The following is a 26,086-nucleotide window of genomic DNA, read 5'->3' as shown; positions in this document are numbered from 1 at the left end:
ATGGAAGCAACCCAAGAGCCCATTGACTGGTGATAAGATAAAGACGATGTGGTTTATATATCAATGGAATACTACTCAGCCATAAAAAATGACAAAATCGTCCCATCCACAACAACAGGGATGGTCCTTGAGGGTATTATGTTAAGGGAAATAAGCCAGCTAAAGAAAGACAAACTCGGTATGATTTCACTCATATGTGGAAGGTAAACACACTGACAAAGAGGACAGATTAGTGGTTACCAGGGGAAAGAGGGGTCGGAGGTAGGCGTAAAGGGGAGCATTTATATGGTGACAGACAAGTAATAATGTACAACTGAAACTTAACAATGTCGTAAACTATCAATCTCAATTAAAAAAATACAAAGAAAAATAAAAGATTAAGAAAAAACATTTATAGCCATATGGCAGCAAAGAGCTAATTTCCTTCACTCATAAAGCTCACATATAACAGAAATGGCAATCATTTAGCAGTTCACAGAAAAAGAAACATGCAGGGGCAAGAAACTCCTAAGATACTCAATTTCTCAAATCAATGGATGAAATTCAAAACACAAGTTAACAATATTATCTATCAGATGGACACAAATGAAAACAACTGTGATACCTAGAAAAGAGAAAGTGTGATGGCAGGAATAAAAAATGTTGCAAGCTTTTTTAGAAGGGGAATTTGACAGTATCTTCCAAAATTTTACATTTTCATATACTCTGACCCAGCAACCTCACCATTACTAGGAATCCACCTCACTCACGTGGGTGCAGGTTCACCAACACGCAGGTATACTCACTACAGCACAGCTCACACTGCACGCCACCAGCCCTACCCTAAGTGCACACAGCAGAGGCCTGCGCAATGAGCACTTCCACACAGCACAGGCCACGATGCAGACAGGAAGGAGTGAGGTGGGACAGTGCGTGCTGACAAGCTGACACCTGCACGGCTGTTTTCTGGAAGGAATCATAGAAACTATTAACAACGCGTACCTCCGAGGAAAGGAATGAGGCAATGCTGTGTGTACATCAGAAAAGAAGGTGACTATTTGGTTCTATTACACCTTTCTGTACTATCTAAAATTTCTTAACAATCTGCATTATTATATCCTTTTATTATTTATTCTTTTGTTGTTGTTGTTGAAATTAACAGATATTTGGAGGACGAGATTATGGGCCACTTTTGTTTTCTACCTTAGCATTTTCAAGTGTTCTCTTTAAGGCACTATGGTTTGGAAGGTTAGCAAAATGGAGCAAAAGCCCAAGTGGGCACCTCAGAAGAACAAATGAGTCCCCCTTATTTAATTTTGCCCACATTGAAATATGGCTGAATTCTCACTTCTTCAAACTTTTAGAAAAATAGCTCCATAAGCTTTAGTCATTCTATATTCTGACATCTCCATAATCTTGTACTCTGAAGGTTCTTAATCTCCTGCAAGTTTTGCCAACTCATGCTGTCTGTCCTCACCAAGAAAGGAAAGAAACTAAGTTCCTCATCCTGCCCCATTTCTCCCCCACACACTTATGTGTTCGTATACGGTCCTAGGGGAACTAGATCCAGAAAGTCGATCTCTCCTCCTCCTCCCAGGGGATGTGCATGCTGATTACTGCTGTTGGCAGCCACCTTCTGCCACAAGGGAACCAGCCTGAGGGCAGCTGAGTGTAGAGAGAGCAGAGCTGACTCTGCAGAGCCACTGACTCAGCCACCCAGGAAATCCGTCTGAATCCAAGGCTTTCTGCTAAGCAAAACGACAGGTTTTTTTACTATTTAAACTGGGTTGAACTAGTTTCCTGCAACATGTAGCCTAAAACATCCCAAAATAATCATTTACTTTCAAAAGGATTTGAGGCAGGGAAATAACACCATCATGTTTTCATTCCACAAATATTCCTTGAGCTCGGAATGTGTGCCCAGCCTTGCAATAGGCACTAAGGATACAGCAGTGACCAGGCCAAAGCGCCCGCTCTCATCTAGCTCACACTCTAATGGAAGAAACAGTTTAAACTTACAAATTAAAAAGACAAGCAAAGGAGTGTTATCGATGGCATCACATCTCTTCAGTGATGTTATTACCCCAGAACATAAAACTGGAAGGGTATGGAGCACATATTCATTCATGCCAAATCCTGGATATTTACACTAAAACTTCCTACCATCACAATGTGAATTCTCAGTTTGTATTTCATATGAAAAAGAAAATATCCAGGAATAGGCTAAAAATTACTTGTGGGTACTAGGAGCTACCTACTTATAATACACACACAAAACCTGACTGAAATGTTGCCATACAATTTTGCTGGTACCTTATGAGCTGGTGGTTCTGGAACGAAGTGAACAGTGTAAAAATGTGAGGCAACAAAAACGGAGTTTCCTGAACTTCTGTGGTAAGTTTTTAGAAATCTCTAATGATTCTTGATATTGTTTTGGCTATGTGTGCTGTCATAAGTCAGTCAAAACATCAGACTATTGTAACTGGGATTAAGAACAACTTCATTTATTCAGAGGTCTTTAAGATTCTGAGTTCAACAATTTTACATGCCTGTAAGATTAGCAACAACACTAGCACCAATGAACATAAAGAGTTAAAAAGAGAGCTTAAGATAAAATCTTAAGGACCTAGAGATTTCCTATTATCTGATTATCATCTACTCATTGTATGGGTCAACATCTGAGTTGCCTATGTTTTCTTTGGTGCTTCCTTGGGGTAAAGCTGGGTTTCTTTTACTCTTCCAGTAGCTAGAGCTCAAGGAATGTCACCAAGAGGAAACTGAACAGCTGACTTGGGAATCAATTTCATGCCACTTGAGTCAGGAATCAAAAAGGAAAAAAAGAAGTTTCTACATCTAGAGGACACCACCATAAACATATCTTTGGTGTGTCTACATAAAATAGCTCAAAAGTTAGAGAAAGGTAAAACTAGCTTATTACAACAAGACAGAAAGAAATTTACACTAGAATTAGCAACAGTTAACTCATGACTTTTTAAAAAGGGTAATTCTTCTGCAGACTCAAATCACTTCTTATATTCAAAAATATCCCACTTGCAACAACATGGATGGACCTTGAGGATATTATGTTAACTGAAATAAGCCAGACAGAGAAAGACAACACACCACATGATTTCACTCGTATGTGGAAGATAAACACACAGACAAAGAGAACAGTTTAGTGGTCAGGAGAGGGGAACAGAACAGATTAGTGCTTACCAGAGGGGTGGGCATAAGGGGTAAAGAGGCACAGATACATGGTGACTGACAAATAATAATGTACAACTGAAATTTCACATTATAAACTATTATGACCTCAATAATAATTTTTACAAAAAGATCTTCAATAAGGTATATGACAGAAATTTTAGAACTCTAGGGACAAAGAATAGAACCTAAAAACTTCCCAGAGAAAAAAAGAGGTCACACATAAAGGATCAGAAAAGCACAAGGCATCTTTACCAACAGTGCTGGAAGCTGGAAAGCAATGGATCAGTATCTTCAAAATGCTGACAGAAAACTATTTCCAAGCCAGGATTCCATAGCCAGTCAAACTATTAATCAGGTAGATAAAGACATTTACATACATGCTCAAAGGCTCAAGATTTACCATCCATGTACCCTGATTCCACCTCAACCTAGTGAAGAACGTGTTCCACCAAAACGAGAGAATAAACCAAGAGGAACTAAGGGATCCAACAAGAGACCAAGAGAAAGAAAATGCCCAGGAAGCAGGTGAAGGCAGGTCCCAGGAAGACAGCTGCAATAGGCCTGGGAGAGACACTAGTCTAGATTGGAGCAGGACAGAGTTCGGGGGGGTGGTGGGGAGGAACAGGGATGACTCGGACAGACGGACTGACAACATCTTAGAGTTTCTGGTAAACTGGATCGAGGAGTGTTTACAAAGCAGCAAAAGTCTTATATGGTGGGAATTAAAGACTATATTGAAATCAATAATATATCATCACATCTCAAAATATAAAAATACTATTAAAAAAGGCAACTAAAAAAGGTAAAAATGGTTGTCTCTAGTTAATGGAAAGGGAGTGAACAAGAAACTGATTTTTTTGCTCTGAGGTTTAAAGCAGTATTTGGCTTTCCAATCTCTGCATATGTATTCTTTTGATACATGTAAACACGTAAGCAATAATTTAAATATCTTCAAATATACAAAAAAAAAAAAACCCTGGATGAAATCCACCTACTTGAACCTTCCTTCTAACAGTTCCTTGCTTTTGTTTTTAAATTGGGCGGAGGAACTTAGTATATCTTTAGAAACCAAAAATCACAAAGTATGATTTTGATGATATGCTTTTAAAAATTCATAGAGCCTAATGCTTCAGAATACAGGCTTTGGAGTCAAAAGACCTACATTCAAATCCTGACTCAATCACTTATAAATTACTGTGGGCGAGTTACTTAACTTTTCCAAGGCTTACCCTATTCTCATCTATAAAATCCAACACCTACTAGAGAGGATGTTTGGAAAATTGGGTGAAATAAGGTGTGTTTGACATAGTGCCTGACAGTTACTAAAACTGCTCCTACAACAAATATTATTACTGTTATCACTATTATTTCCTCACTATCAACTTGACTTAAATTTGCCCAAAACATTCTAGAAGACAGAAGCACATCAGGGTGCTTCTCAAATGGCTTAGAAGACTTCATAAGTTCAGACGCCCTTGAGGGTCAAAATTTGAACGCATACACCCTAGAAGAAAAAAGTTAAATAAAATAAAAAATCAAACCAAAAACCTGCCAGAACACACAACCGAATTAGTCTCTGAAGGAACAACAGCAGCTCTTTGCCTTACCTTGCTTCACTCCACAGCACTTCACAACTTATTCCAACATTTCACTATTCATGCCCTGGAGCAAGATCTAATGCATAAACTAAAACTCATCAGACAAAGTCTAAAGTCCTGCTGTGCGTCTCTGGAGGATAAAATGCTGGCAAACTAGCTGGAAAATAGCTACAATACTCACATGCCAAGAAAACTTATGGAAACTTTTAAAATATAAACCATACCCAACAATTCAAATTATTTTCAATGTGAACTCCAAATCATTTTAAAGGCACTGAATCCAAAAGGGGCCAATTTAAGAGGTGGAAAGAACACTGCCTTCTGAATCTTGCAGTTCTGAGGCTGAAGTCGACTCCCTTTGCCTTTTACTAACTGGTATGACTTTGGGCAAGAGACTAAACCTCTCTAAACCACACTTTTCTTACCTGAACCACAGGATATTACTAGTTACCTCGTGGGGTTATTTTGAGAATTAAATAATATGCCCAAGGAGCCCTGTAGGACATGCTCCCAAAGTGAGAACTGCTATAATTACATTACTATTTCATTCTAAGAGCTGCAATTCAGGGTCACTTGTCTACAACCGACCCGTTCTCAATACCCTAGGTCCTCTAGTGTTCTCTGGACCTTCGCTGTAAGTCACTTCCTCATGAAAGGGAGAAAAACTCTGTTCTTCAAGGACAGTATCGTAAACACAAGAAGTCTCCAGTGTACTTCACAACAACACAGGGGACAAGGAGGTCAGAGTGACCTAGCACCATTTAGAGGTCAGTTCGTATGTGGCAGTGGTCACTTCCAGCTAGCAACAACTGCTTAATAACAAGCACTCATCAAAGGGCAGACAGACCAAGAAAACAAAGAGGCAAGAAAGTTCAACTCTCTGTACCCATGACTAGATTCAGAAGTAAATATACAACCAATCAAACGACTAGTTCAACTGGCCTACTTTTTGTAACACTTTTAACAGTTTATTTCACTCTCTGCAATTTTTGATAGTTACTGACACTGATAAAGTAATTCTTTAATTTCTTTAGATATCTAGTAAAAAATAAAAAAGGCAGAGGAGAGCAGACGGAAATCAAACATTACCATAGGACAGCAAGGTGGGAAGCATAGAAAGCTTCTAAAGGGAGTCAAGAAAAACCTGTCTTCCCTAGGAAGAACACAAAATGTCAGTTATCTGTTCTTTCTATACCATCGATGTAGACATTTCATAAATTCTGTCCTTATGAGATTATCAGGAAATTTACCTACAAAAGGGCATTACATAGTGATAAAGGGAACAATCCAACAAGAGGATATATAACACTTGTAAATATCTACACACCCAACACAAGAGCACCTAAATACATAAAGCAAATATTAACAGACTTAAAGGAAGAAACAAACAGTGACACAGTAACAGTGGGGGAATTTAACACTCCACTTACATGGATGGACAGATCATCCAGACAGAACATCTGAAGAAACAGTGACTTTAAAAGACACATTAGAGGGGGCCAGCCCAGTGGTGTGCTCCACTTCCGTGGCCCAGGGTTTGCGGGTTTGGACCCCGGGCCCAGACCTAGCACCCCTTGTCAAGCCACAGCCCACATAAGATAGAGCAAGACTGGCACAGACGTTAGCTCAGCGACCATCTTCCTCACACAAAAAAAGAAACATTAGACCACATGGATTTAATAGATGTATACAAAACATTCCATCCAAAAACAGCAGAATACACATTCTTTTTCAACGCATATGAAACATCCTCCAGGAGACATCACGTTAGGACACAGAACAAGTCTCAATAAATTTAAGAAGACTGAAATCTATATAATGTTATAGACCAATACTACCTCGATTTAAAAAAAAAAGAACGGCAATTTACTTACAGAACGTGCTAACACCAATAAAAATACCATGCTAGTACAGACTGGCCGTCAGGTTCTGGCCCTTTCTGCGGCCTCCTCCAGGAAGCACGCACCGACCCCGGGAAGGCGCCGGGCACCGCGCCGCCCGCCGGGACGACCCGCAGCGCTCGGAGCCCTGAGCCGGCTGAGGGCGTTTGGGGCGGAAAAGCACAGTGGAGGCCAGTGAGGAAACGCGGCGGCACGGCGCGGACGCCGGGCGCTGGAAGCCCAGACGCGCGCCCGCCCAGCCGGAGCGTCTCCACCGCTGCCCGCGAACGACGCCCCGACCGGCGCAGGGTCGGGAACCCGCGGACCAGCAGCGGGGCGGGAGCCTGCCGCGCACAGCGGTCACTGACTTGCCCCGCGATCCGGGGCCGACGCACTCCACGGTCCCGGCGCGCGCCCCACGCCCCGAGCCTGTAGCAGGCCTCCACGAGGCCCAGCGCCCGGCCCCCGGCGCGACGCCGCGCTCCGGGTCAGAGCGGGGCCCAAGAACACACGGAAGGCCCGGCGGCCCGGCTCGCCCTGCCCTCCGCCCAGCCGCAGCGCCGCGACTCCTTCAGGACGCCTCCCACGTCAGTCCCTCTGCGTCCGAGAGGAGCCGGCGGGAACCCGCGACGACGCGAGCCCACCCCCCGCCCGCGGAGACCCCACGGGTCGGGAGGCGACCGGACGCGAAGGGACGGCACGCCACGAGTCGGCGGGCGGGCGAGCGGGCCCGAGCCACTGCGGCCACTGCGGCCGGCACCGCGGGAGCCCGGGCGGAGCTGCGGCGGGCCCGGGGGCGCCTGCGGGGGCGCGCTCCGGCGGAGCGGGCGGCTCGGAGGGCCGAGGCCGGGCGAGGGGCGCCCGGAGGGGTGCGGGGTGGAGGGCCGGCTGGCCGGGACGGTCACCTGCGAGCAAGGAGCGTTGGGAACACCAGGACGCCGCCGCGGTTCCGGACTCCGCCGCCTCGCGCCCGCGGCTGCCGTCGCCGCGTCACAACCCCGGCGCGCATGCGCCCGGCGCGCCGCCTGCCCAAACCGCGGCGGGGCGGGCCCCTCGGGCTGTCGCGGGGGCGGGGGCGGGGGCGGGGGCGGGGGCGGGGGGCGGGGGCGGGGGCGGGGGCGGGGCTCCGCCGGCTCCGCTGAGCTCGGGCTGGGCTCCAGCCCAGAAGGGGCGGTGCGCGCGCAGACCTTGCTTCTGAATGCCCCCTCCAATAAAAGAAACCGGGTCTCCTTAGGGAGAAGAGTGACGCTAGAGCGGGTCCGGGGGAGCCCAAGCGAGGTCTGCAGCATCGTGCAGCGCCAGGAATAAGCAATTTAGGAAATGTAAACGCATGGAGGCTGTCAGAGGTCACAGGAGTCAACCGGGAAGAGCTCTCAAAGGCCAACGTGGAACAATTTCTGCAACAACTTCAATTATATAGGATTAGATTGTAGCAGAGAATATAACATAAATATGCTAGAGTCCATTTTGCTGTAAATAAATGATTAAATGAGTTAATAGGGAGAAGAGATGAATCTTCCTTATATAGGAATTCTAATTAATCATACCCTATCTAGAAGGGGTATTAATCTCCACCCACCGCTGGGTGTGGGCTGTGCATAGTGACTCCCTCCCAAAGAGTACAGCGTGGGAAGGGAGAAAAATAACTAGAGAAACCTCACAAACAGTACTGTACCATGTGATCAAGGTTAGCATCAACAGTGATGAGTCATGATAGTATTTACCCTTATAGGATGTAATGAAGAGGTCACTTTTCCTCTGATCTTCCTCCCAAAAAAGCATAGCCCCAGTCTAACCATGAGAAAAACATCAAATTCCAATTGAGGGAAATTCCACAAAATAACTCACCAGTACTCCTCAAACCTAGCAAGGGCATGAAAAACAAGGGAAGACTCAGAAACTATCACATGCAATGTGATGTCATAGATGGGATCCCGGAACAAAAAAAAATGTTAGTGAAAAAATCGGTAAATTCCAAATATAGTCTGGATTTTAGTTAATAGTAATTTTTAGTTTTGACAATTGTACCATGAGTATGTGAGATGTTAACATTAGGGGAAACTGAGTGAAGAGTAGACTACCTTTGTAACTTTTCTGCAAATCTAAAATTATTCCAAAATAAAAAGTTTATTAAAAAAAAAACAATGGAGAGAAAAAGGGAAACGTTAATTATCCCTACTGCTCAACTTTTAAGATACTTTTAAGCCCCTGTGGGCCTCTGGGAGCAGGGTAGGGAGAATGCCTGGGAAGTGGCCTGAGGGAACCTTCTGGCAACCCTACTCCTGAGTGGTAGATATGTGTACAGAAACATTTATCAAGATGTACACTTAACATTTGTCATCTTTTCTATATATAAATTTTCTATCTCTCTCTATATATATACTTTTAAAAAGCTAAAACAAAACTTTGGGAAAGGCAGTGGTAAATGATCTTCAGAACTCCAAACTCTGGTGGTAAGGGTTCCTGTCTTAATCTAGCTCCTCTCCCGGGGAAAGAAATGCAGGGTAGGGAGTCCTGTGATGCCTTCCAACCTAATCTGTAAGATAGTGTGGCATCCTCAACACAGAATTCAGAGATTAGCGTCATCTGAAATTCTTCCTGATTCCGCCACCCATGGATGAGGTAGAGCAAATTGCCCGAGGTCACTGAGGTTGCTGACCCTAGAGCTGTGCGTCCGGCGCTAGCCGCCTTCACTGTTGGTCTTAGGTGTCTTTCGGGACTCCGATTAGGAGTGCCCAAAAATACAGTAACATATTGTCTGTGAGTGATGGGACTCCAGATGACCTATTTCTTCTTCCTACTTTTCTGTATTTTCCAAATTCTCTTTAATCAATCACTTAACACTTAAACAACTTAAAATCACTTAAACAACAGGAAAAAGTACTATTTGAATCCAGTTCAGTTTAAGTAGGTGTTCCAGGAGCCAGAGCAGGGAATGTCCCCTGGGTAAGTATTTTAGTTCAGTTAAATTGGCTTTCTGTCCACGGTTGCTGATGAGGAAAGTACAGGCAGGAGAAGGCCCCCTGTGGGCAAGAACACCTGCTTACAGACCCACATCTGCCAGCACGGAAGGTGTGGGTTCTGGTCTGGAACTGAGAGGGGCTTCCAAGAAGCCACACTGGGAATCCCCATGTGTCAGTCACATGGCTCCATGGCTCCTTAGAATTTGTGGTCTTCAACTCAGTCATGCCAAATTACGTGTTGATTACCCCCACTCCCTTTTTTGCCCTGATTACTAGTATTGCTTCCTTTATTAAAAAAAGAAAGTGATGGGGCCGGCCCCATGCGGTAGTGGTTGAGTTCAGCTTGCTCCGCTTCAGCAGCCCAGGTTTGCAGGTTTGGATCCCGGGCATCAACCTGCACTACTCATCGGCCATGCTGTGGTGGCAACCAACATCCAAAATAGAGAAAGATTGGCACAGATGTTAGCTCAGGGCGAATCCTCCTCGTAAAAAAAAATAAGAAATAGTGGTACATTCTTGTGGTTAAAAGAGAAAATCTAAATAGGATATAAAGTAAAATGTCATGTCTGCCTCCCACATCTCATATAATTTAGAGTGAGGATCTTCCAAATAACAGGAGGTAATATAAACACTCATTTATTTCCAGCTTCTTTACCTTTTCTAAGTGAATCACAGCTTCTCATGTTCTTTTCTTTATTGGATTCATTTTTGGTTTTCTGCAGTATCTCAAGGAATGTATATATATATGTAGGTGTCAACCTTAAAAATAAAAGTTATTTTACCAGTAAAATGACTTTATTCGAGAAAAAACAAAGAATTGCATTTCAAGACCCACATGCTATGGCAAAAGCCATAGGCAAGTCCAACAATCATAGTAGAGGAACATCATTTTATAGAGAAAAAGGAGGAAATTGGGAGGGGTTGTTTTGAACAAAAGTCCACTGAAGAAAAGCAAGAGTTCAGGGTGGTGATGGTTTCTCACTGGCTGAGTCCCTGAGGTCGTCGATTTCTGTTTAGCATGCAATGTACATTTCTTCCTCTTGGGGTCTATAATTGTGTTTTGTTTTGTTTTGTTTTTAAAGATTGGCACCTGAGCTGACAACTCTTGCCAATCTTTTTTTTCCCCCCTTCTTCTCCCCAAAGCCCCCCTGTCCATAGTTGTATATTCTAGTTGTGAGTGTCTCTGGCTGTCCCATGTGGGACAATGCCCCAGCATGGCCTGACAAGCAGTGCCATGTGTGCTCCCAGGATCTGAAGCAGCGAAACCTGAGGCCCCGCCAAAGCAGAGCATGCAAACTTAACCACTTGGCCATGGGGCCCGCCCCCTGTAATTGTTGATTCTTCCTGTTGATGACTTTTTTCTGTTGGGGTCTGTAATTGACTATCTTTCTTGTAACTGACCTTGAGAGGTACTGTGTGAGAGATCCCCTATCCAGCCTCCTGACTCCTTTTTTTTTTTTTTTTTTGAGGAAGGTTGGCCCTAGGCTAATACCCATTGCCAATCCTTCTCTTTTTGCTTGAGGAAGATTGACACTGAGCTAACATCTGTACCCGTCTTTCTCTGTTTTGTATGTGTGATGCTGCTGCAGCGTGACTTAATGAGCAGCGTGCAGGTCCACGCTCAGGATCCAAACCCATGAACCCTGGGCCGCCGAAGTGGAACACAGGAACCCAACCACTACACCCCTGGGCTGGCCCCCAACTCCATTTTAAATGAAGTTTCTCTTTATTAATTTTCACATTTTTCCCCTTTGATCAAGATCTTTCTCCAAAAGCATTGCTAATCAAGAGTCAGGATTTCTGCATTTAGTGGTTTGTCCCTCAGTGCCAGGAAGGACCTTTCACGGTTGTCGTGTCCCACACTGGAGGGAAAGTGCACAGTAGTTGGAAATCATTTAGGCCACATTTGAGTAACAAGGAAGGTTAGGAGGGAGAGCTCTCAGGCGCCTGTTATTCAAAGTCTATAGTTGTCTGAGGTCATAAGCATAGGAAATTATTTCAAATTGTTGAGCTAACATCACCTTATTGTGTACATCATGTTTACAAAGATTTGACAGGCAAGAAAATAAAAAACTTAAGAGCCAGCCCTGACAGCCTAGGGGTTAAAGCTTGGTGTGCTCTGCTTCTGCGGCCCTGGTTCAGTTCTCAGGCGCAGAACACATCACTCTCCTGTCAGTAGTCATGCTGTGGTGGAAGCTCACATAGAAGAACTAGAAGGACTTACAACTATGTACTGGGACTTTGGGGAGAAAACAAAAGAGAGGAAGATTGGCAACAGATGTTAGCTCAGGGCCAATCTTTCCCAGCAAAACAACAACATTTTAAAAAATACAAAACAAAATAATTATACAAAACAGAATTAAAAGTGACATGACAATTCCAAGTTGTAAACTAGGAGCCCAAACCTGAGGTTAACCAGCTAAACAGAGGCTTAGTGGGGTGGACCAATGAGAGGCGTCTGATTTGTTATGAAGAGAAAATAGAACGACAAATACAGTAAGAGCACACTCAGACTGAAAGAATTAACTAAGTGCATTGGGAAGACACAGTGCAGGAATAAATATGAAGCCATAGGTGATGAACTCTTTGCAAAAATAGCAAAAACTTCAAGACATATTAAAACAGTCTTGTTATCTCAATAAAACTGTTCGGGAACCAAATGTGTTATCCAATAATACAGCCTGTAGGGTTGCAAATTTGGAGACCTTGAATTTGGATAAGAACCCAGAGTCATTTAATAGGCCAGATGAAAGAAAGACTTCTGTGAATTCTGAACTTTCTAACCCTTCATAAAAAGCAACTGAAAAGATTAATTTGTCACAGGATCATGATAAGGCTGTTTCCAAAAGGCAATAATCAAAAGAGCTTTCCCATTTTCACAAGGGTTTGGGAAATGCAGACAAGAACATTGTCTTTCCAAAGAGATAATGAGAAGAAGCAACAGTGAGAAAGGGAATACAGGCCTGCTCCAGTCATCTTGGAAAGCTGTCTGCCTCAGATGTCACTGCTTCTCTTCCTAGTCAATTTGATTTGGAGATCTCCAGCATTTGTACAGGATTTCATGACAGGTGGAGCCTTCTTTATCTGTGAGGTGTGTACCAAAGGCTCAAGTCTCTCAAGTTTGGCTGCCACCAGGGTAGTGAGGAAGACTCGATATAGTCCCTTCCAAGGAGATTTCAAGGGCAGTAAAATTGGAAATTTCAGTTTGGCTCATCACAGCCATTTAAGGAAATTAGAAGAATTTAGGATCCAGTCCAGCTTTCAGGCATATAACCAAACCTTAAAGACAATTAATAAGGGTAGAAGTTAATATCTACAAAGATACAAACAATTATCCCCATTCTTATTAAAGATAGTCATAGTAAAACTAATTTGTTTATATTAAACTTGGCCTGATTATTTATATTAATGCAGCAAAAATAGTGCTTGACCATATAAATTCTTTTTTAAGATTGCTTTGCTGAAATCTTGTAAGCAAGGTACTAGGTCAATTTTTCAAGGAGTTCCTTAAAGCTGTCGACGAAAATAATCCATAACCAATCTGTAAATGAAAATTTGGGTGAGTTTATTCTGAGCTTAAATCTGAGGATTATAACCCGGGGCCTTTCTTCCTGAAGGAAGAAAGAGCACCAAAGAAGTGGGGTGCACAGAGTGGTTATATACCCTCAGAGAGGATGTCTCACATAGGATTGAAATGTCCCTTTCACAATAGTTGCGAGACTGCTCTGTCGGCACAGCGATTGATGGAAACAGCAGGTAGGTCTTCTGTCTCAGTGAACACAGCAGGGTGGCACTCTGTTGTCTCCAGCTGAGTGGTCACAGGTGAGGTGGGTGGTCAAAGGTGAGTGCAGCAATCAGTTCCTAGCCTAAGGAAAAATGCTTATCCCTAAGGAAATGCTAATGTGGGGGGAAGTTGCACCTTTATCTCAAGGGCCTTTGTTCTTGCCATAGGAAATTGTCTATGCAGATATACAATGTGTGCTCAACAGCCACAATCAGGCCCTTTTGGAAAAAACAAAGTCAGGCCGAATTAGGTTTATACCAAATGGCTTCCTCATATACTCCAATATATCCTATTGATGAGGATTTTTAGGCTGCTTAATTTTAAAATGGCTTATGATGAGGATTTTTAGGCTGGTTAGTTTTAAAACTACAGATGAGAGTCAGGCTCCAAGGAGTGGAATTTGTTTTGCCCCTTTGTTGGGAAACATTTATATTTCTAAGGGAAACCTCTATCTGTGAAGATGCCTCCCTCTCTGTGCCAGGAAGAAGGGGGAATGGTCTTATCTCTAGAAGCTCTTAATGGGGAAGGCAAGAACTTAAGTTGGTTGCTGTCTGGCAATCTCATGTAACTGGTTTAGGGTGGTGGCGTCTAACCTTTCTAACCTTTACTTAATCCGATTTGATTCTTGTCTAAAAGTCATGGGATCACCCAATGACCAGACCCCACCCGCACTGATACCATTTTAACTTTTTTTCATGTTCTTTCTTTGTCTTGTAAAGAGATGACTCACATACCTATGCCTTAAATTTAGTCCTAACCCTCAAGTCGGGGCAGCAGCAGAAGCTCTGACTGCCCGTGGGTCCTGTCCCCACGCACCAGCTCTGCCTGCCCATGGGTCCTGTCCCCATGCCAGCGGGGGCAGCAGCAGTGGCTCTGCCTGCCCATGGGCTCTGTCCCCATGCCAGCGGGGGCAGCAGAAGCGGCGGCAGCAGAAGCTCTGACTGCCCATGGGTCCTGTCCCCATGCTATTCTATACTATTCTCTAAATAAAAGAGCACTACTGCCAGATCTTGAGAGTCTAAGAAATCTTTCTTTCGACTCCTCGGCTCTCCGACCCCGCATCACTATTGCTTGCCATTTTTGTTTGTCAAAGCTGTCTGGTCATACCTGAGTGTATGTACATCTTTCTTGAACTCACCACTCTAGTCAAAGCTTTGGTAATGTAGCCAACACTTTCAATTGTCCTGTTACAAGGGGAACAGACTTTCACGCATGTAAATACATACATTGTCATGAAAAAGAACACTTAAGAACTTCCAAATTCTAGAGGAATCAGGCGAGAGAAAAAGATAAATGTTGCAACCCTTGTTGCAAAGATACACTTTATGAAACGGCTGTTAAGTTACAGATAGCTTAAAGGAGAGGAGAAAAGGGGGTCCTTTAAATCTGGAAAACAAAACTTCAAAGTAATCAGTCCTCCACTCAATTTCCAAAAATTCCCACCCAGTTCACTGTTATGATCTTAAAATTATCAACACCTGTATTTCAGAGTACTTCTCAAAGCCTTTTTCACAAATCTCTTTGAAAATGGAACATTTGTAAAAGCATCAGAGTAAAACAATAACTGTCACTGACAAAAGATTTTTTAAAATGCAATGGGTAAGTGCAATTGACAAGGAAATTTGGGTATTTTTGTGACATACTTTTTAGATAGTAACCAGAATTAGAAGTGATAAGATTTATATTAGGACATCAGATTTTTAGGAATTGTATACAATTTCTAGAACACTTTTTAGTAACATTGACCTGTGTAATATAACCTAAAAAGACTTATTATTGTTTATTTGGCCATGCTTATCATGTAATTTGACATACCAAATAAGCCTAATTAGTTAATGTCTCTTTTTATAAGGAGAGGGAACAAATCTTTTGAGATGTCCCAGGTGACTTCTGGAAAATCCCAAAGTTACATCCAGATCAAAAAGGCTTCATTTAGAATTTGAATATTTTGAGAAGCTTGTCAAAAATATCCAAGGTTTGGACACTTGACCAAATAGTATCACAGATCATTATGAAATAATACGTAAGTATCTATTTGACCAAAATAACAATAAAAGTTTTTGAAGGTGAATACCACAGTTTACGTGGTTGTAAGCAAATCTTAACTCCTTTAATACTAAGAAGACTCAGTTTTCTTAAGTAATTAAAGATCTTATAGAAACAACATGGGAAATTATTTTGACAAAAGACAAAATCTCTGTTTTCTAGGCATATTGCTTAAAGGTAAAGAAGCAAGGCCAGCCTGGTGGTGCAGCAGTTAAGTGTGCATGTTCTGCTTCTCAGCGGTCTGGAGTTCGCAGGTTTGGATCCCGGGTGCAGACATGGCGCTGCTTGGCAAAAGCCATGCTGTGGTAGGCGTTCCACAATTAAAGTAGCAGAAGATGGGCATGGATGTTAGCTCAGGGCCAGTCTTCCTCAGCAAAAAGAGGAGGATTGGCAGTAGTTAGCTCAGGGCTAATCTTCCTCAAAAAAAAAAAAACAACAGGTAAAGAAGCTTGCATCGTCTGTTATTGAGAACAGACGAATACCCCAAGAAAAACTTATCCTTTCAACAGAAAAGAAAGACAAATTTTAATTTTGCATCAGCATATTTTGGTATTTAAACTCATTTTAATAAATTCATTTTAATCTTAGCCAGCTTGACCACACATTAAAATTCCTTTCCCAAGATTCCTTTCTGCAAACTTTCTTCACTTTTTTTTACATTTAGATTTTGCCTTTCCCCCGCTCTTTCCCATTCCAAAATAGCTAGCCTCTCTTTAGGACAAAATTACTTTCTTTTCCCCCAAGAAAATGCATTTCTGTTCTTCACACCTTCTTTTATCAAAACACATATCCTACATTCCTTGCATGCAGAGATGTTTCTCTTATTACATATAGTTACTAGAATTCTTAACCCTTAGAATCCTTAATTTGTAGTGAAAAAGTAAGAAGTAAGCAATTGTGGACTAGTAAATTTATAAATACATTTCAAAACTTCTAAAAGCATAAGCCTTTTTAAATAGTACAATCTTTAAATGTGGCATAAGACATGGTTACTAACAGACTCAAATTTATCTTTAACTTCTTTGCAATAGGGAGACAAAGTTGATAAACATGTGTTCAGTAATTAATGTTTTAGTATTTTATACTATTTGGAAAGTGATCCAGATATTCAATAAAATTCCGTCACTTAATTTAACTTAGCGAAAACTCTAAAGTTTTCAGTTACCTAAAAAGACTTGGGGATGTTATTTTTAAGCCTACACACTATAAAACGTAATTATTGCACCTAAAAACTTTCATCCCATTTTCATCTAATTTGTTTCCAACAATTATGTTCATTTTACTCACAAAATCTTCATGAGATGTTACACAAAGTCAGCCATCATCTCAAGCGAATTTTCTTGTTGATAAATTTTACAACAGAGATAACATGAACTTATTTGACCAATAAACTCATGTAGAATAAAAGTGTTATATTTAATGTTGATAACTTTAAAGCCATGCCTGTTTAAATTAAACCAAAAAACTTAAACTATCTTTAATTTCAAATATTTTCCCAGATCACATGAACCTGAAAAGCCTCTGGGTTAGAGTCTGTTATATTCCTGGGAATTTTTAAGAATATTTGATTTAAAAAAAAAAAAAAGATTGGGGGGCCGGCTCCGTGGCTGAGTGGTTAAATTTGCGTGCTCCGCTGTGGTGGCCCAGGGTCAGATCCTGGGCAAGGACATGGCACCACTCATCAGGCCATGTTGAGGTGGCATCCCACATCCCACAACTAGAAGGACCTGCAACTAAGATATACAACTGTGTACAGGGAGGCTTTGGGGAGATAAAGCAGGAAAAAAAAAAGATTGGCAACAGTTATTAGCCCAGGTGCCAATCTTTAAAAAAAAAAAAGAATACTTGATTTATATAAGCACTTGCTCTTTCTTAAGCCAATTAAATAGAGCTCTTTTACAAATTAATTTTGGCAATACCATCTGAAGATAGAAAAATATCGCTTACACACACAGACATACATAACAAATAGACACAGAGACCTTACAGCTTTTGTTTAAAAAAATTCACCAATGTCTTAAGTACCAAGTTCAAAGGAATAGTTGAATCCAAATTGTGTTTCTGGCAGATGGACTAAGTTAAAGTTACTTGCTCAGATGGCCAAAGTTTCAGCACCAGAGGTGGTGCAGAAGGGAAGAAAAAAGATGCCACTGGAGGTGGGGCCTGAGCATAAGACAAAGAAAATGGGAGAAGAAGAAGAGACTTCAGAAGCCATTTTGTCTTCCCTCAGTGTTTCAGTTGTTTTGGCTGATTCAGGTATGGTATCTTGTAATTAGGTGATTTTAGAGTTTTTCGTTTGTTTGGAAGCCTCTAGGTACCAATTAAAATAAAAATACCATTTGTTTTGCTTAACTTTAGAGCCACAGCCTTCCAATTTGGTTTTAAGAAAAACGAGTTTGGGGATATCTAAATTTCCTCATAATGGCCATTGTAATTCCAGACTATTCCTGGTCAGTTTGCCTATTTAGTTAAAAATATGCATGTAGGAGGCCCATAGTTCGTAAACATGAACCTGGCTGGAGTCCCTGAAGTAGGTTGTCCTCAGAATATTTAGATGACTGGGATCCCATTTCTCATCTTCTGAAAGCCCAAATTGATTCCAGGAGGAATTCAAGACCAAAAGAAAATCCACAACCAAAAGAAAATTCCAAAAATGTTTGATCCTCCAAAGGAAACGTGCTTGGGCCGGCCTGGTGGCACAGCAGTTAAGTTCGCACGTTCTGCTTCTCAGCAGCCCAGGGTTTGCTGGTGCAGATCCTGAGTGTGGACATGGCACTGCTTGGCACGCCATGCTGTGGTAGGCGTCCCACATATAAAGTGGAGGAAGATGAGCACGGATGTTAGCTCAGGGCCAGCCTTCCTCAGCAAAAAAAGAGGAGGACTGGCAGCAGATGTTAGCTCAGGGCTAATCTTCCTCAAAAAAAAACTCAAAAAACAAACAAACAAAGGAAACGTGTTACTGTGCACCTCAGAAGATAGCCGAGTACTCATCAGGCGGGACTTCAACCCTTTCCCTGGAAGGATGAAGCCTTTCTCTGTGAGCCTAGGATAAAACTTCTTCCTGAAGGGACTTGAACTCTTCTTTCAAAGGGAAAAAACAACCCTCTCCCCTTTCCAAACAAAGTTGGAGAGCTCAAAATGCAGGAAAAGTGGAGCTTAGAATCCAAGAGAAGATTCACCAAACCAACAGGAGGTGGCAGCTGATGGAAGTGTGGGTACCTCGCTCAATTCTGGGGGCCACCATCTTTCAGTGGTCACCTCCTTCAGATCCTACTTCAGGCACCATGTATGTCAACCTTAAAAGTAAAACAGTTATTTTTACCAGCCAAATGAGCTTATTTTGGAAAATCAAAATATTGCAATTTGGGACCTGCATTTTATGGCAAAAACTATAGGCAAGTCCAACAACCAAAGCAGAGGAACATTGTTTTAAAGTAAAAAGAAGGAAATTGGGAGGGGTTGTTTTGAACAAAAGTCCATTGGAGAAAAGCAAAAGTCCAGGGTGGTGATGATTTCTCATTGGCTGAGTTGCTGGAGTAGTCAATTTCTGTTTAGGAGGTAATATACTTTTCTTCCTGTTGCCATCTGTAATTTATTCTTTCTCTTGAAGACTTCTTTCTAGTGGGATCTGTAATTGACTATCTTTCCTGTAATTGACCTGGAGTAGTACTACATGAGAGCTGCCTCTTCCACGCTCCTGACTCCATTTTAAATTAGGTTTCCCTGTATTAATTTTTGCATAACAAAGGTGGCACTTAGGGTGGAGCAGTGGGACTTCAGCTGCCCCTTAATCTTCACCAGCACTCCAAATTCATTCTAATAGGCATACCATTCTAGTGAGAACAGAGTGTGGGTCAAAGCCAAGCAAAGGCCAGCCCAACCAAGACTGGGAAGACCTTCCACTCAGCTTGCTGCACCTTCGCTCCTCCTATAAGGAAAATTTAGAACTGTCTTTATTGGGTAGGAAGCAATGAGTTGTGTGTTTAAGTTTGACTTTATTTTGCCTTCAACATCTACTGAGAAGCCTTGGCTTTCTTTAGACAGTTGAGTCCATTTATTTTAAGAAGAGCAGTTGGGTTTTTGCCCACTATCAACTTGAAACTGCCCAAGCTCGCGGAATGGGAAAGAGAGATGGGGTACCGCTGTAGCACAGGCAGCCTTCCGGTTACTGTCCTTGTTTACAGGACTATTTCTCACCACCCTTCTCCTCCCCCATCACACCTGCTGTGGTTTGCAGTTTTTTTCTGCCTACTTAAGCCATCCTCGTGAAAGTGATTCCTTCCCCTCCTGCACCCCACCAGACCCTCTGCTACTGCTCCGGTTTGCTGTGCTGCTTATTATTTTTTAAACATCTGCTATCTATGTCATTGCCGTCTAGGAGAGAATAGAAGGCAGAAGTGTGTTCTTGGTCTGCCATCCTGAATCAGAAGCCTCCAACCTCAATTGCTTTCTACTGTGCTCAACTGTCTCAAAATGTCTGGTTAACTGATAGTACCCCTAACTTGTTTTCCAGGACTATTCAGGAGTCATCTTTTAAAAATGCCTTCTTTTTTACCTTAATGTGGCCTTGGCAGGGAGGAGAGGTAGAGCTCCATGTTCAAGTCAATGTGCTGAACCAAAACAGAGTTTTTCACTCTCAAAAATTTTGCCTCCAGCTAGATGGTGAACAGAATGCAGTGCTCTTTTCCTATTTTTTCTTTTTAAAGATTGGCACCTGAGCTAACATCTGTTGCCAATCTCTTTTTTTTCTTCCCCGTGAAGCACCCCAGTACATAGTTGTATATTTTTAGTTGTGGGTCCTTCTAGTTGTGGCATGTGGGACGCCACCTCAGCATGGCCTGACAAGTGGTGCCATGTCCGTGCCCAGAATCCAAACTGGTGAAACCCTGGGCCACCAAAGCAGAGCTCGCGAACTCAACCATTCGGCCGTGGGGCTGGCCCCTGTTTTCCTGTCAAACCTTCAATTTATACATAGGAGGAACTCAAATAGATTGACAAGAAAAACACCAAGACTCTAATACAAAAACAGGCAAAGGGCATGTGAATAAGTCATTCACGTATGAGAAAGTGCAAATGCAACAAATATTTTTAAATGAATATTGCCTGCAGTCTAACGAATGCAAATTAAAACAAATGAAATACAGTTTTCCAGTGATCAAATTTTAGCAGATTTTTAATGAAATACTCAATACAAGGATTTGATGAGATGCTCACTGGCATACACTGCTCGTACAAAATGTAAACTAGTATGACCATTCTAGAGTAAAATTTGATAATATCACGAGGTTTAAAATACTTCTTGCTCTTTAAACCGGTAATGCTTTGAGGCAACCATCCCGTAATAAACAGAAAATCCAGCCAAAAGTTGTTAATATGGATGTACATCAGGTATGTAAGAAATGGAAATTATAACAACCATCAGATGCAATTTCACACCCACCTGACTGGCAAAAATTTAAAAGTTCACAGTAAGTATGATGAATACATGAAGGTACCAGAGCTCTTATCTTGCTGGGGATGGTGTAGCTTGTTACAAACACTTTAGAGAGCAATTTGGCATCACCTAGTAAGTTTTAAGATGTAGGTACCCTTTGACCAAACAATTCTGCTTCTAGGTAAATATCGTAGAGTAGTAGTTTCAAACTTTTTGACTATCACCTACAGCAATAAATTTACTTCATAACCAGTACATAATATATATGTAAATCTGTATATATACAAAGCAAGTTTTACAAAACAATACTTATCCTTATTCTTATACTATGCATGCTTTTTTTTCTTTTTCTTTTGCTGAGCAAGATTCACCCTGAGCTAACATCTGCCGCCAATCTTCCTCTTTCTGTATGTGAGCCTCCACCACAGTATGGCCACTGACAGGCGTGTGGTGTAGGTCCTCGCCCAGGAACCAAACCTGGGCTTCTGAAGCAGAGAGTGCCGAACTTAACCATTAGGCCACTGGGGCCGGCCCCTTGCATTCTGTCTCTCGCCTTCCACTCTAGTTCATTTTTGACAATGCAGACAATGAATCAGGAGATTGATTTTATGGCCTGGGACTAGTAGTTGGGTTGCTGCTGCAGGGAGGGCTGCTCTGATTACCTCTTGCTGCATACGAAACTACACCCAAACTTAGTGGCTCAGAACAGAAACTTATTATTATTGTCTCATAGTACTCTGGGTTGATATTTCCCTTTATGTTAATTAGTAAGATTGAAGTGAAATAACCTTGTTGGAACTTGAGTTGTTCATCAGTGACATGAGTCACTTCTTTGCTGAAAAGGATAATAGAGTTTTTTTTTCATATATATATATTTTAAAGATTGGCACTTGAGCTAACAACTGTTGCCAATCTTTTTTTTTCTCCCCCAATCCTCCTAGTACATAGTTGTATATTTTAGATTTTTTTTTTCTTTTTTCTCTCCAAAGCCCCCTGGTACATAGTTGTGTATTTTAGTTGTGGGTCCTTCTAGTTGTGGCATGTGGGATGCCACCTCAACAGGGCCTGACGAGTGGTGCCATGTCTGCACCCAGGATCCAAACCCGTGAAACCCTGGGCCGCCACAGTGGAGTGCAAACTTAACCACTCGGCCATGGGGCTGGGCCTGGATAATAAGTTTTGAATAGTAGAATATTTCCTAAATTTTTTGTGCTATTCACAACGTTATGGCTATAGACACCACCCCTTTTAAGTTTAATTTGCATTATTAAAATTTTCTCCATCATATTCTTAAGCCTATAAAATTAACCAAACCATAAATCAAGTCCTGATTAGTATTATTTGATGAGTTGCATGGTATAAATATTCTTACCATGGCCAGTTTCAGGCTACCACTGTGACATCCCAGAAAGGAGGTGGAAAGGGAAACCCCACAGCCTAGGATATGAGCATTTCCACCAGGCAGATGCCTCAGCTGCAAAGAGCCTCAGGGCACAGGCATAATAAAGTAATTAGGAAGGGATGAGTTCTGAGTATTTATTCCTTTAGTTTTTAACATCCTTTCTATAATTTAATTTTTAATAATCGCTGTGCTTGACAAATGGTTTGCCAAATTCCTGAAAATGTGTCCTTTGGCTTTCGGGAGCCAGAGCAACACACCTCTGAGCTCATTCAGTTCTCCTGATGACAGAAGGGTGGACTCTTTCCAACTTTTGGCTATTATCAATAAATCTGCTATGAGCATTTCTGTACAGTTCTTTGCGTGGACGCATGCTCTCATTCCTCTTTGGCAGATATCTACAATTTGCTGGGTGACAGGATAGGTGTATGTTTAGTTTTCTAAGAAATGACCAGACCTTTTCCTACGATATGAGTTGGGACTATTTCTTCCTTGTTAATCATTTGTTGCTTCACTATGCTCATGGTGTTTTTTGCCAAACCAAAGTTCTTCACAGTCATGGCTTTTGGACTTTGAGAGTGAGTTAGAAAGGCTTTCTTTACTCCAAGATTAAAAAGGAATTTTCCGATGTTTCCTTTTTGTCTTTTTATGATTCCATTGTTATATATTTATATCTTCTTTGATTTGGATTTTATTCTGGTATGGTGTAAGGTAAACATCCAATTTTATACTCTTTCAGGTGGCTATATTTTTGCCTCAATACCATTTATTGAACAGTCCATCTTTATCCCCAATGTTTTGAGATGCAACTTTGATAAGATATCAACTTCCCAAAATTATTTGGGTATATTTCTGGATTTTCTGTTATATTTCCATGGTCTGTCTATTCATGCTTCAGTGACACGCTGCTTTATTTATTTATTTTTTTGAGGAAGATTAGCTCTGAGCTAACATCTGCCACCAATCCTCCTCTTTTTGCTGAGGAAGACTGGCCCTGAGCTAACATCCGTGCCCATCTTCCTCTACTTTATATGTGGGGTGCCTGCCACAGCATGGCTTGACAAACAGTGCATAGGTGCGCACCTGGGATGCGAACCTGCAGACTCTGGGTCACCAAATCGGAATGTGCACACTTAACCGCTGAGCCAGAGGGCTGGCCCTAACACACTGCTTTACTGATGGAGGATTTTAAACATGTTTTCTTACCTGGTAGGTCTAAAGCTGGGCACCTGAGGGGTACTGTAAATATTCAATAAGAATGTGATTACTCTTTGATCTTGTTTCCAACACAGACAATGGGATAAAAAGAAGTTAATCTTGTTAATTTGCTGTTTTCTTGTTTAACCTGAGAGGTGACTGAAGAGTCATAAGGATTTATGAGCTTGTTTGGCAAAAGAAAAATAATACCTTCAAGGAAGTTACAATCAGATGACCAGATAACCAGGCCCCAGCTGCGGTTGCCGCAGAGAAGTCTGATTGCCCGAGGGCTTATCTAGAGTGAAAGAAACATGGATTTCCCCTTTGCTTCTGAGAAACTCGTCCTTCCGATCCCCATAGCTTTATAACCTCCCCCTCACCCCCAGCTTTCTTCTTCTGTTAAGGAAAGATTTGAGAGGACTTATCTCCCGCCTTCTTGTTTTGGCCAATTCGAATAAATCTTTCTCTAGTCCAAGCACAGGTGTCTCAGTGACTGGCTTGCTGCTCACCGGGCACACAAACTTGAGATTACGAGGCTCACCATCAGGTCTAGTAGGCCCCTCCCTATTACTCTTTATTTTCAAAGTTTTCCTGGCAGATAGTCTTGCTTTTGATTTTTCTTGTGGAATTTTCCCCCATATGTAAATTATCACTTTAGTTAAAAATAATTATTGGTGTTTTACAGGAATTGTATTAAATTCATACATTTCTTTACGGAGATTGACATCTTTCTGATGTTAAATCTACTTATCCAAGAATATGGTATTTTTCTCCATGTGTTTAAGTGTCCTTTTGGTAGTTATTTAAAATTTTATTCATGTAGATGTTGCACAACTCTTATAAAACATTATTGTTGGGTATTATATTGTCGTATTTATATACTTGTTCCTTTTTCCTATAAGTAATCTTGCATAAAATGGATCTTTTCTTCCATTATATCTTCTTTTAGATACATGATAGCTATCCTTTTTTTTTTTCATTTTGATTATTGCTTGTTACTGAATTGTCTTATTTTTTGTGTAGTTTTTTAAATGATCTCATCTGCTTTGGATCTGATGCTTAAGTAAGAAATAAACTTGTTACGTGTAGACACCGAGCTTTTGGGCTTGTTGCTACTGCAGCATTTCCTAGCTATCCTGATAGATACAAGTGATCAAAAAACCCAAAAAAGACACTCAACACACAAATATAGTAAGGTAATAGTCTGTTGGGGCAACGGGACAACAGAAGCAGGACTTCAAGGAGGAAAAGGAACAATGACATTTTGTACTGCTATAGAACTTACAGATTTTTTTAAATGGAAAATAGTGAGAATCAAATTACGATGGTATCTATATTCCAACGGATATGTTTTAAAGAGTAACATCCAGTTTTATCTAAAACTATCAACATTTACAGCGTGCCAGAAATCACGTCCTTTGCAACTCTTTTAACTTGCACTGAAGTCTTACAGATACCAAGTAGAGTGTTTGGGAACTGTAACTGATGTTCGCGGACGGACAGCCGGCTGTCTCCTGCTTGCTCAGGGCAAGGGGGGCTGCTGGGGCTCTCTTCGCCTTGTCCAGGCCCCCTCTGCTGTCCTGCTCTCCGGGCCGTAGACTGCGCGTCCCACCTGCACCGTGGGATGCCACCCCCTCTCTCCGAGGCACACCTGCTGGCTCTCAGCTCAGGCAGGGAACTTGTGGGTCCTATTGATGTTACAGAGACAGCGGGAGCAGTTCTGGGAAAGCTGAAAGCCAGAACTTTCTCTTTAACCGCAAGCACTCAGAAGCCAGACTTTGGCTGTGAATCCTAGGTCGGCTTCCTAGTAGTTGCGTGTTCTTGAAGTTTGTCAGCCTCTTTGTGCCTTAACTTCCTCATTTGTAAAACGGCTCATTGTAAGTATTAAAGGACGTAACGACCGCCGAGCACGGACAGCCGTGTCTGCGGAGCGGAGCGCTCGGCCACGCCGCAGCCACCGCGGTCCCCGCGTCGCCAAGCCGCGCTCCGGCGCAGCCCGGCCCGCCGGGCTCCAGGGACTGAGCCGCCCCGCGGCCAGGGGTGCGCCTGCGCCGACACAAAGGCGCCTGCCGGGCGGTGGCTGCTCTAAAACCCAAAACCAAGTGCATTTCTTCTCGTAGAAGTTAGTAAAGCGCTACAACCAAGTTCCCACCTGTTCCTCTTCCCGCACCGCATTAGCGCGAGAGCAGGAACTGCAAGGAGGAAACCCTCCCAGCGCAGCTTATTCCAAAGGGCCGACGGACCGCCGCGCGCCGCCTCTCCATCCGGGGTCCTCTCGGTCGCCGGCGGGAGCGCGCACGCCGCCTCCCCCGCCCCCAGGCCGACGGCGCCGTCGAGTCACGTGCCCGGCGCGCCTCCGCGGCGGCGCGTCCCGGGCGGAAGTGAGGTCGGCGGCGCGGCGGCTGCGCAGCGTCGGCGGGGCGCGCGGGCTGCGGAGAGGCGGGCCTGGCGCGGAGCAGGGGAGTGGGCCGCGGCGGCGGCGGCGACTGGCCCTCGCGGCTCGGCCCCCGCATCGGAGCAGGCCTCCGCGGCGCTCGCCCCGGGCCGGCGCGCTGGTCAGCGAGGCCCAGGCCGCCCGCCGCGGCGCGGGGAGCGAGTG

General features: G+C 42.7%; 2 protein-coding genes and 1 long non-coding RNA gene across 12 annotated transcripts in view; 1 reads left to right on the top strand and 2 right to left on the bottom strand.

The window, feature by feature from the left end:
• The window catches only part of PLEKHB2 (pleckstrin homology domain containing B2), a 35,497-nt gene extending 27,762 nt beyond the window's left edge, over nt 1–7,735 (bottom strand). Inside the window, exon 1 of one of the 4 annotated variants that reach the window (XM_070580958.1) lies at nt 7,570–7,735. The gene's annotated coding sequence lies outside the window, so the exon portion shown is untranslated. Of the gene's footprint in view, nt 1–6,658; nt 7,261–7,569 lie in introns of those variants that run through there. The other 3 variants (XM_070580959.1, XM_008537034.2, XM_008537035.2) reach the window with 3 other exon arrangements.
• A 3,289-nt stretch (nt 7,736–11,024) lies between these two features.
• LOC139076728 (uncharacterized) lies at nt 11,025–25,782 on the bottom strand. The gene is made up of 3 exons (XR_011528622.1): nt 25,640–25,782; nt 23,497–23,529; nt 11,025–12,906 (listed from the first exon to the last, which is right to left on the bottom strand). It is a non-coding gene; the product is annotated as an uncharacterized lncRNA (long non-coding RNA).
• FAM168B (family with sequence similarity 168 member B) overlaps nt 25,711–26,086 on the top strand; it is a 39,106-nt gene continuing 38,730 nt past the window's right edge. The window contains exon 1 of one of the 7 annotated variants that reach the window (XM_070580944.1): nt 25,711–25,873. The gene's annotated coding sequence lies outside the window, so the exon portion shown is untranslated. Of the gene's footprint in view, nt 26,084–26,086 lie in introns of all 7 variants that reach the window. The other 6 variants (XM_070580949.1, XM_070580945.1, XM_070580955.1 and 3 more) reach the window with 6 other exon arrangements.

This window comes from Equus przewalskii, chromosome 17, assembly GCF_037783145.1.
Source record: "Equus przewalskii isolate Varuska chromosome 17, EquPr2, whole genome shotgun sequence".
In the NCBI taxonomy this organism is placed as follows: domain Eukaryota; kingdom Metazoa; phylum Chordata; class Mammalia; order Perissodactyla; family Equidae; genus Equus; species Equus przewalskii.
The sequence above is the reverse complement of the archived record's forward strand: the minus strand, read 5'-3'. Positions and strand labels throughout refer to the sequence as shown.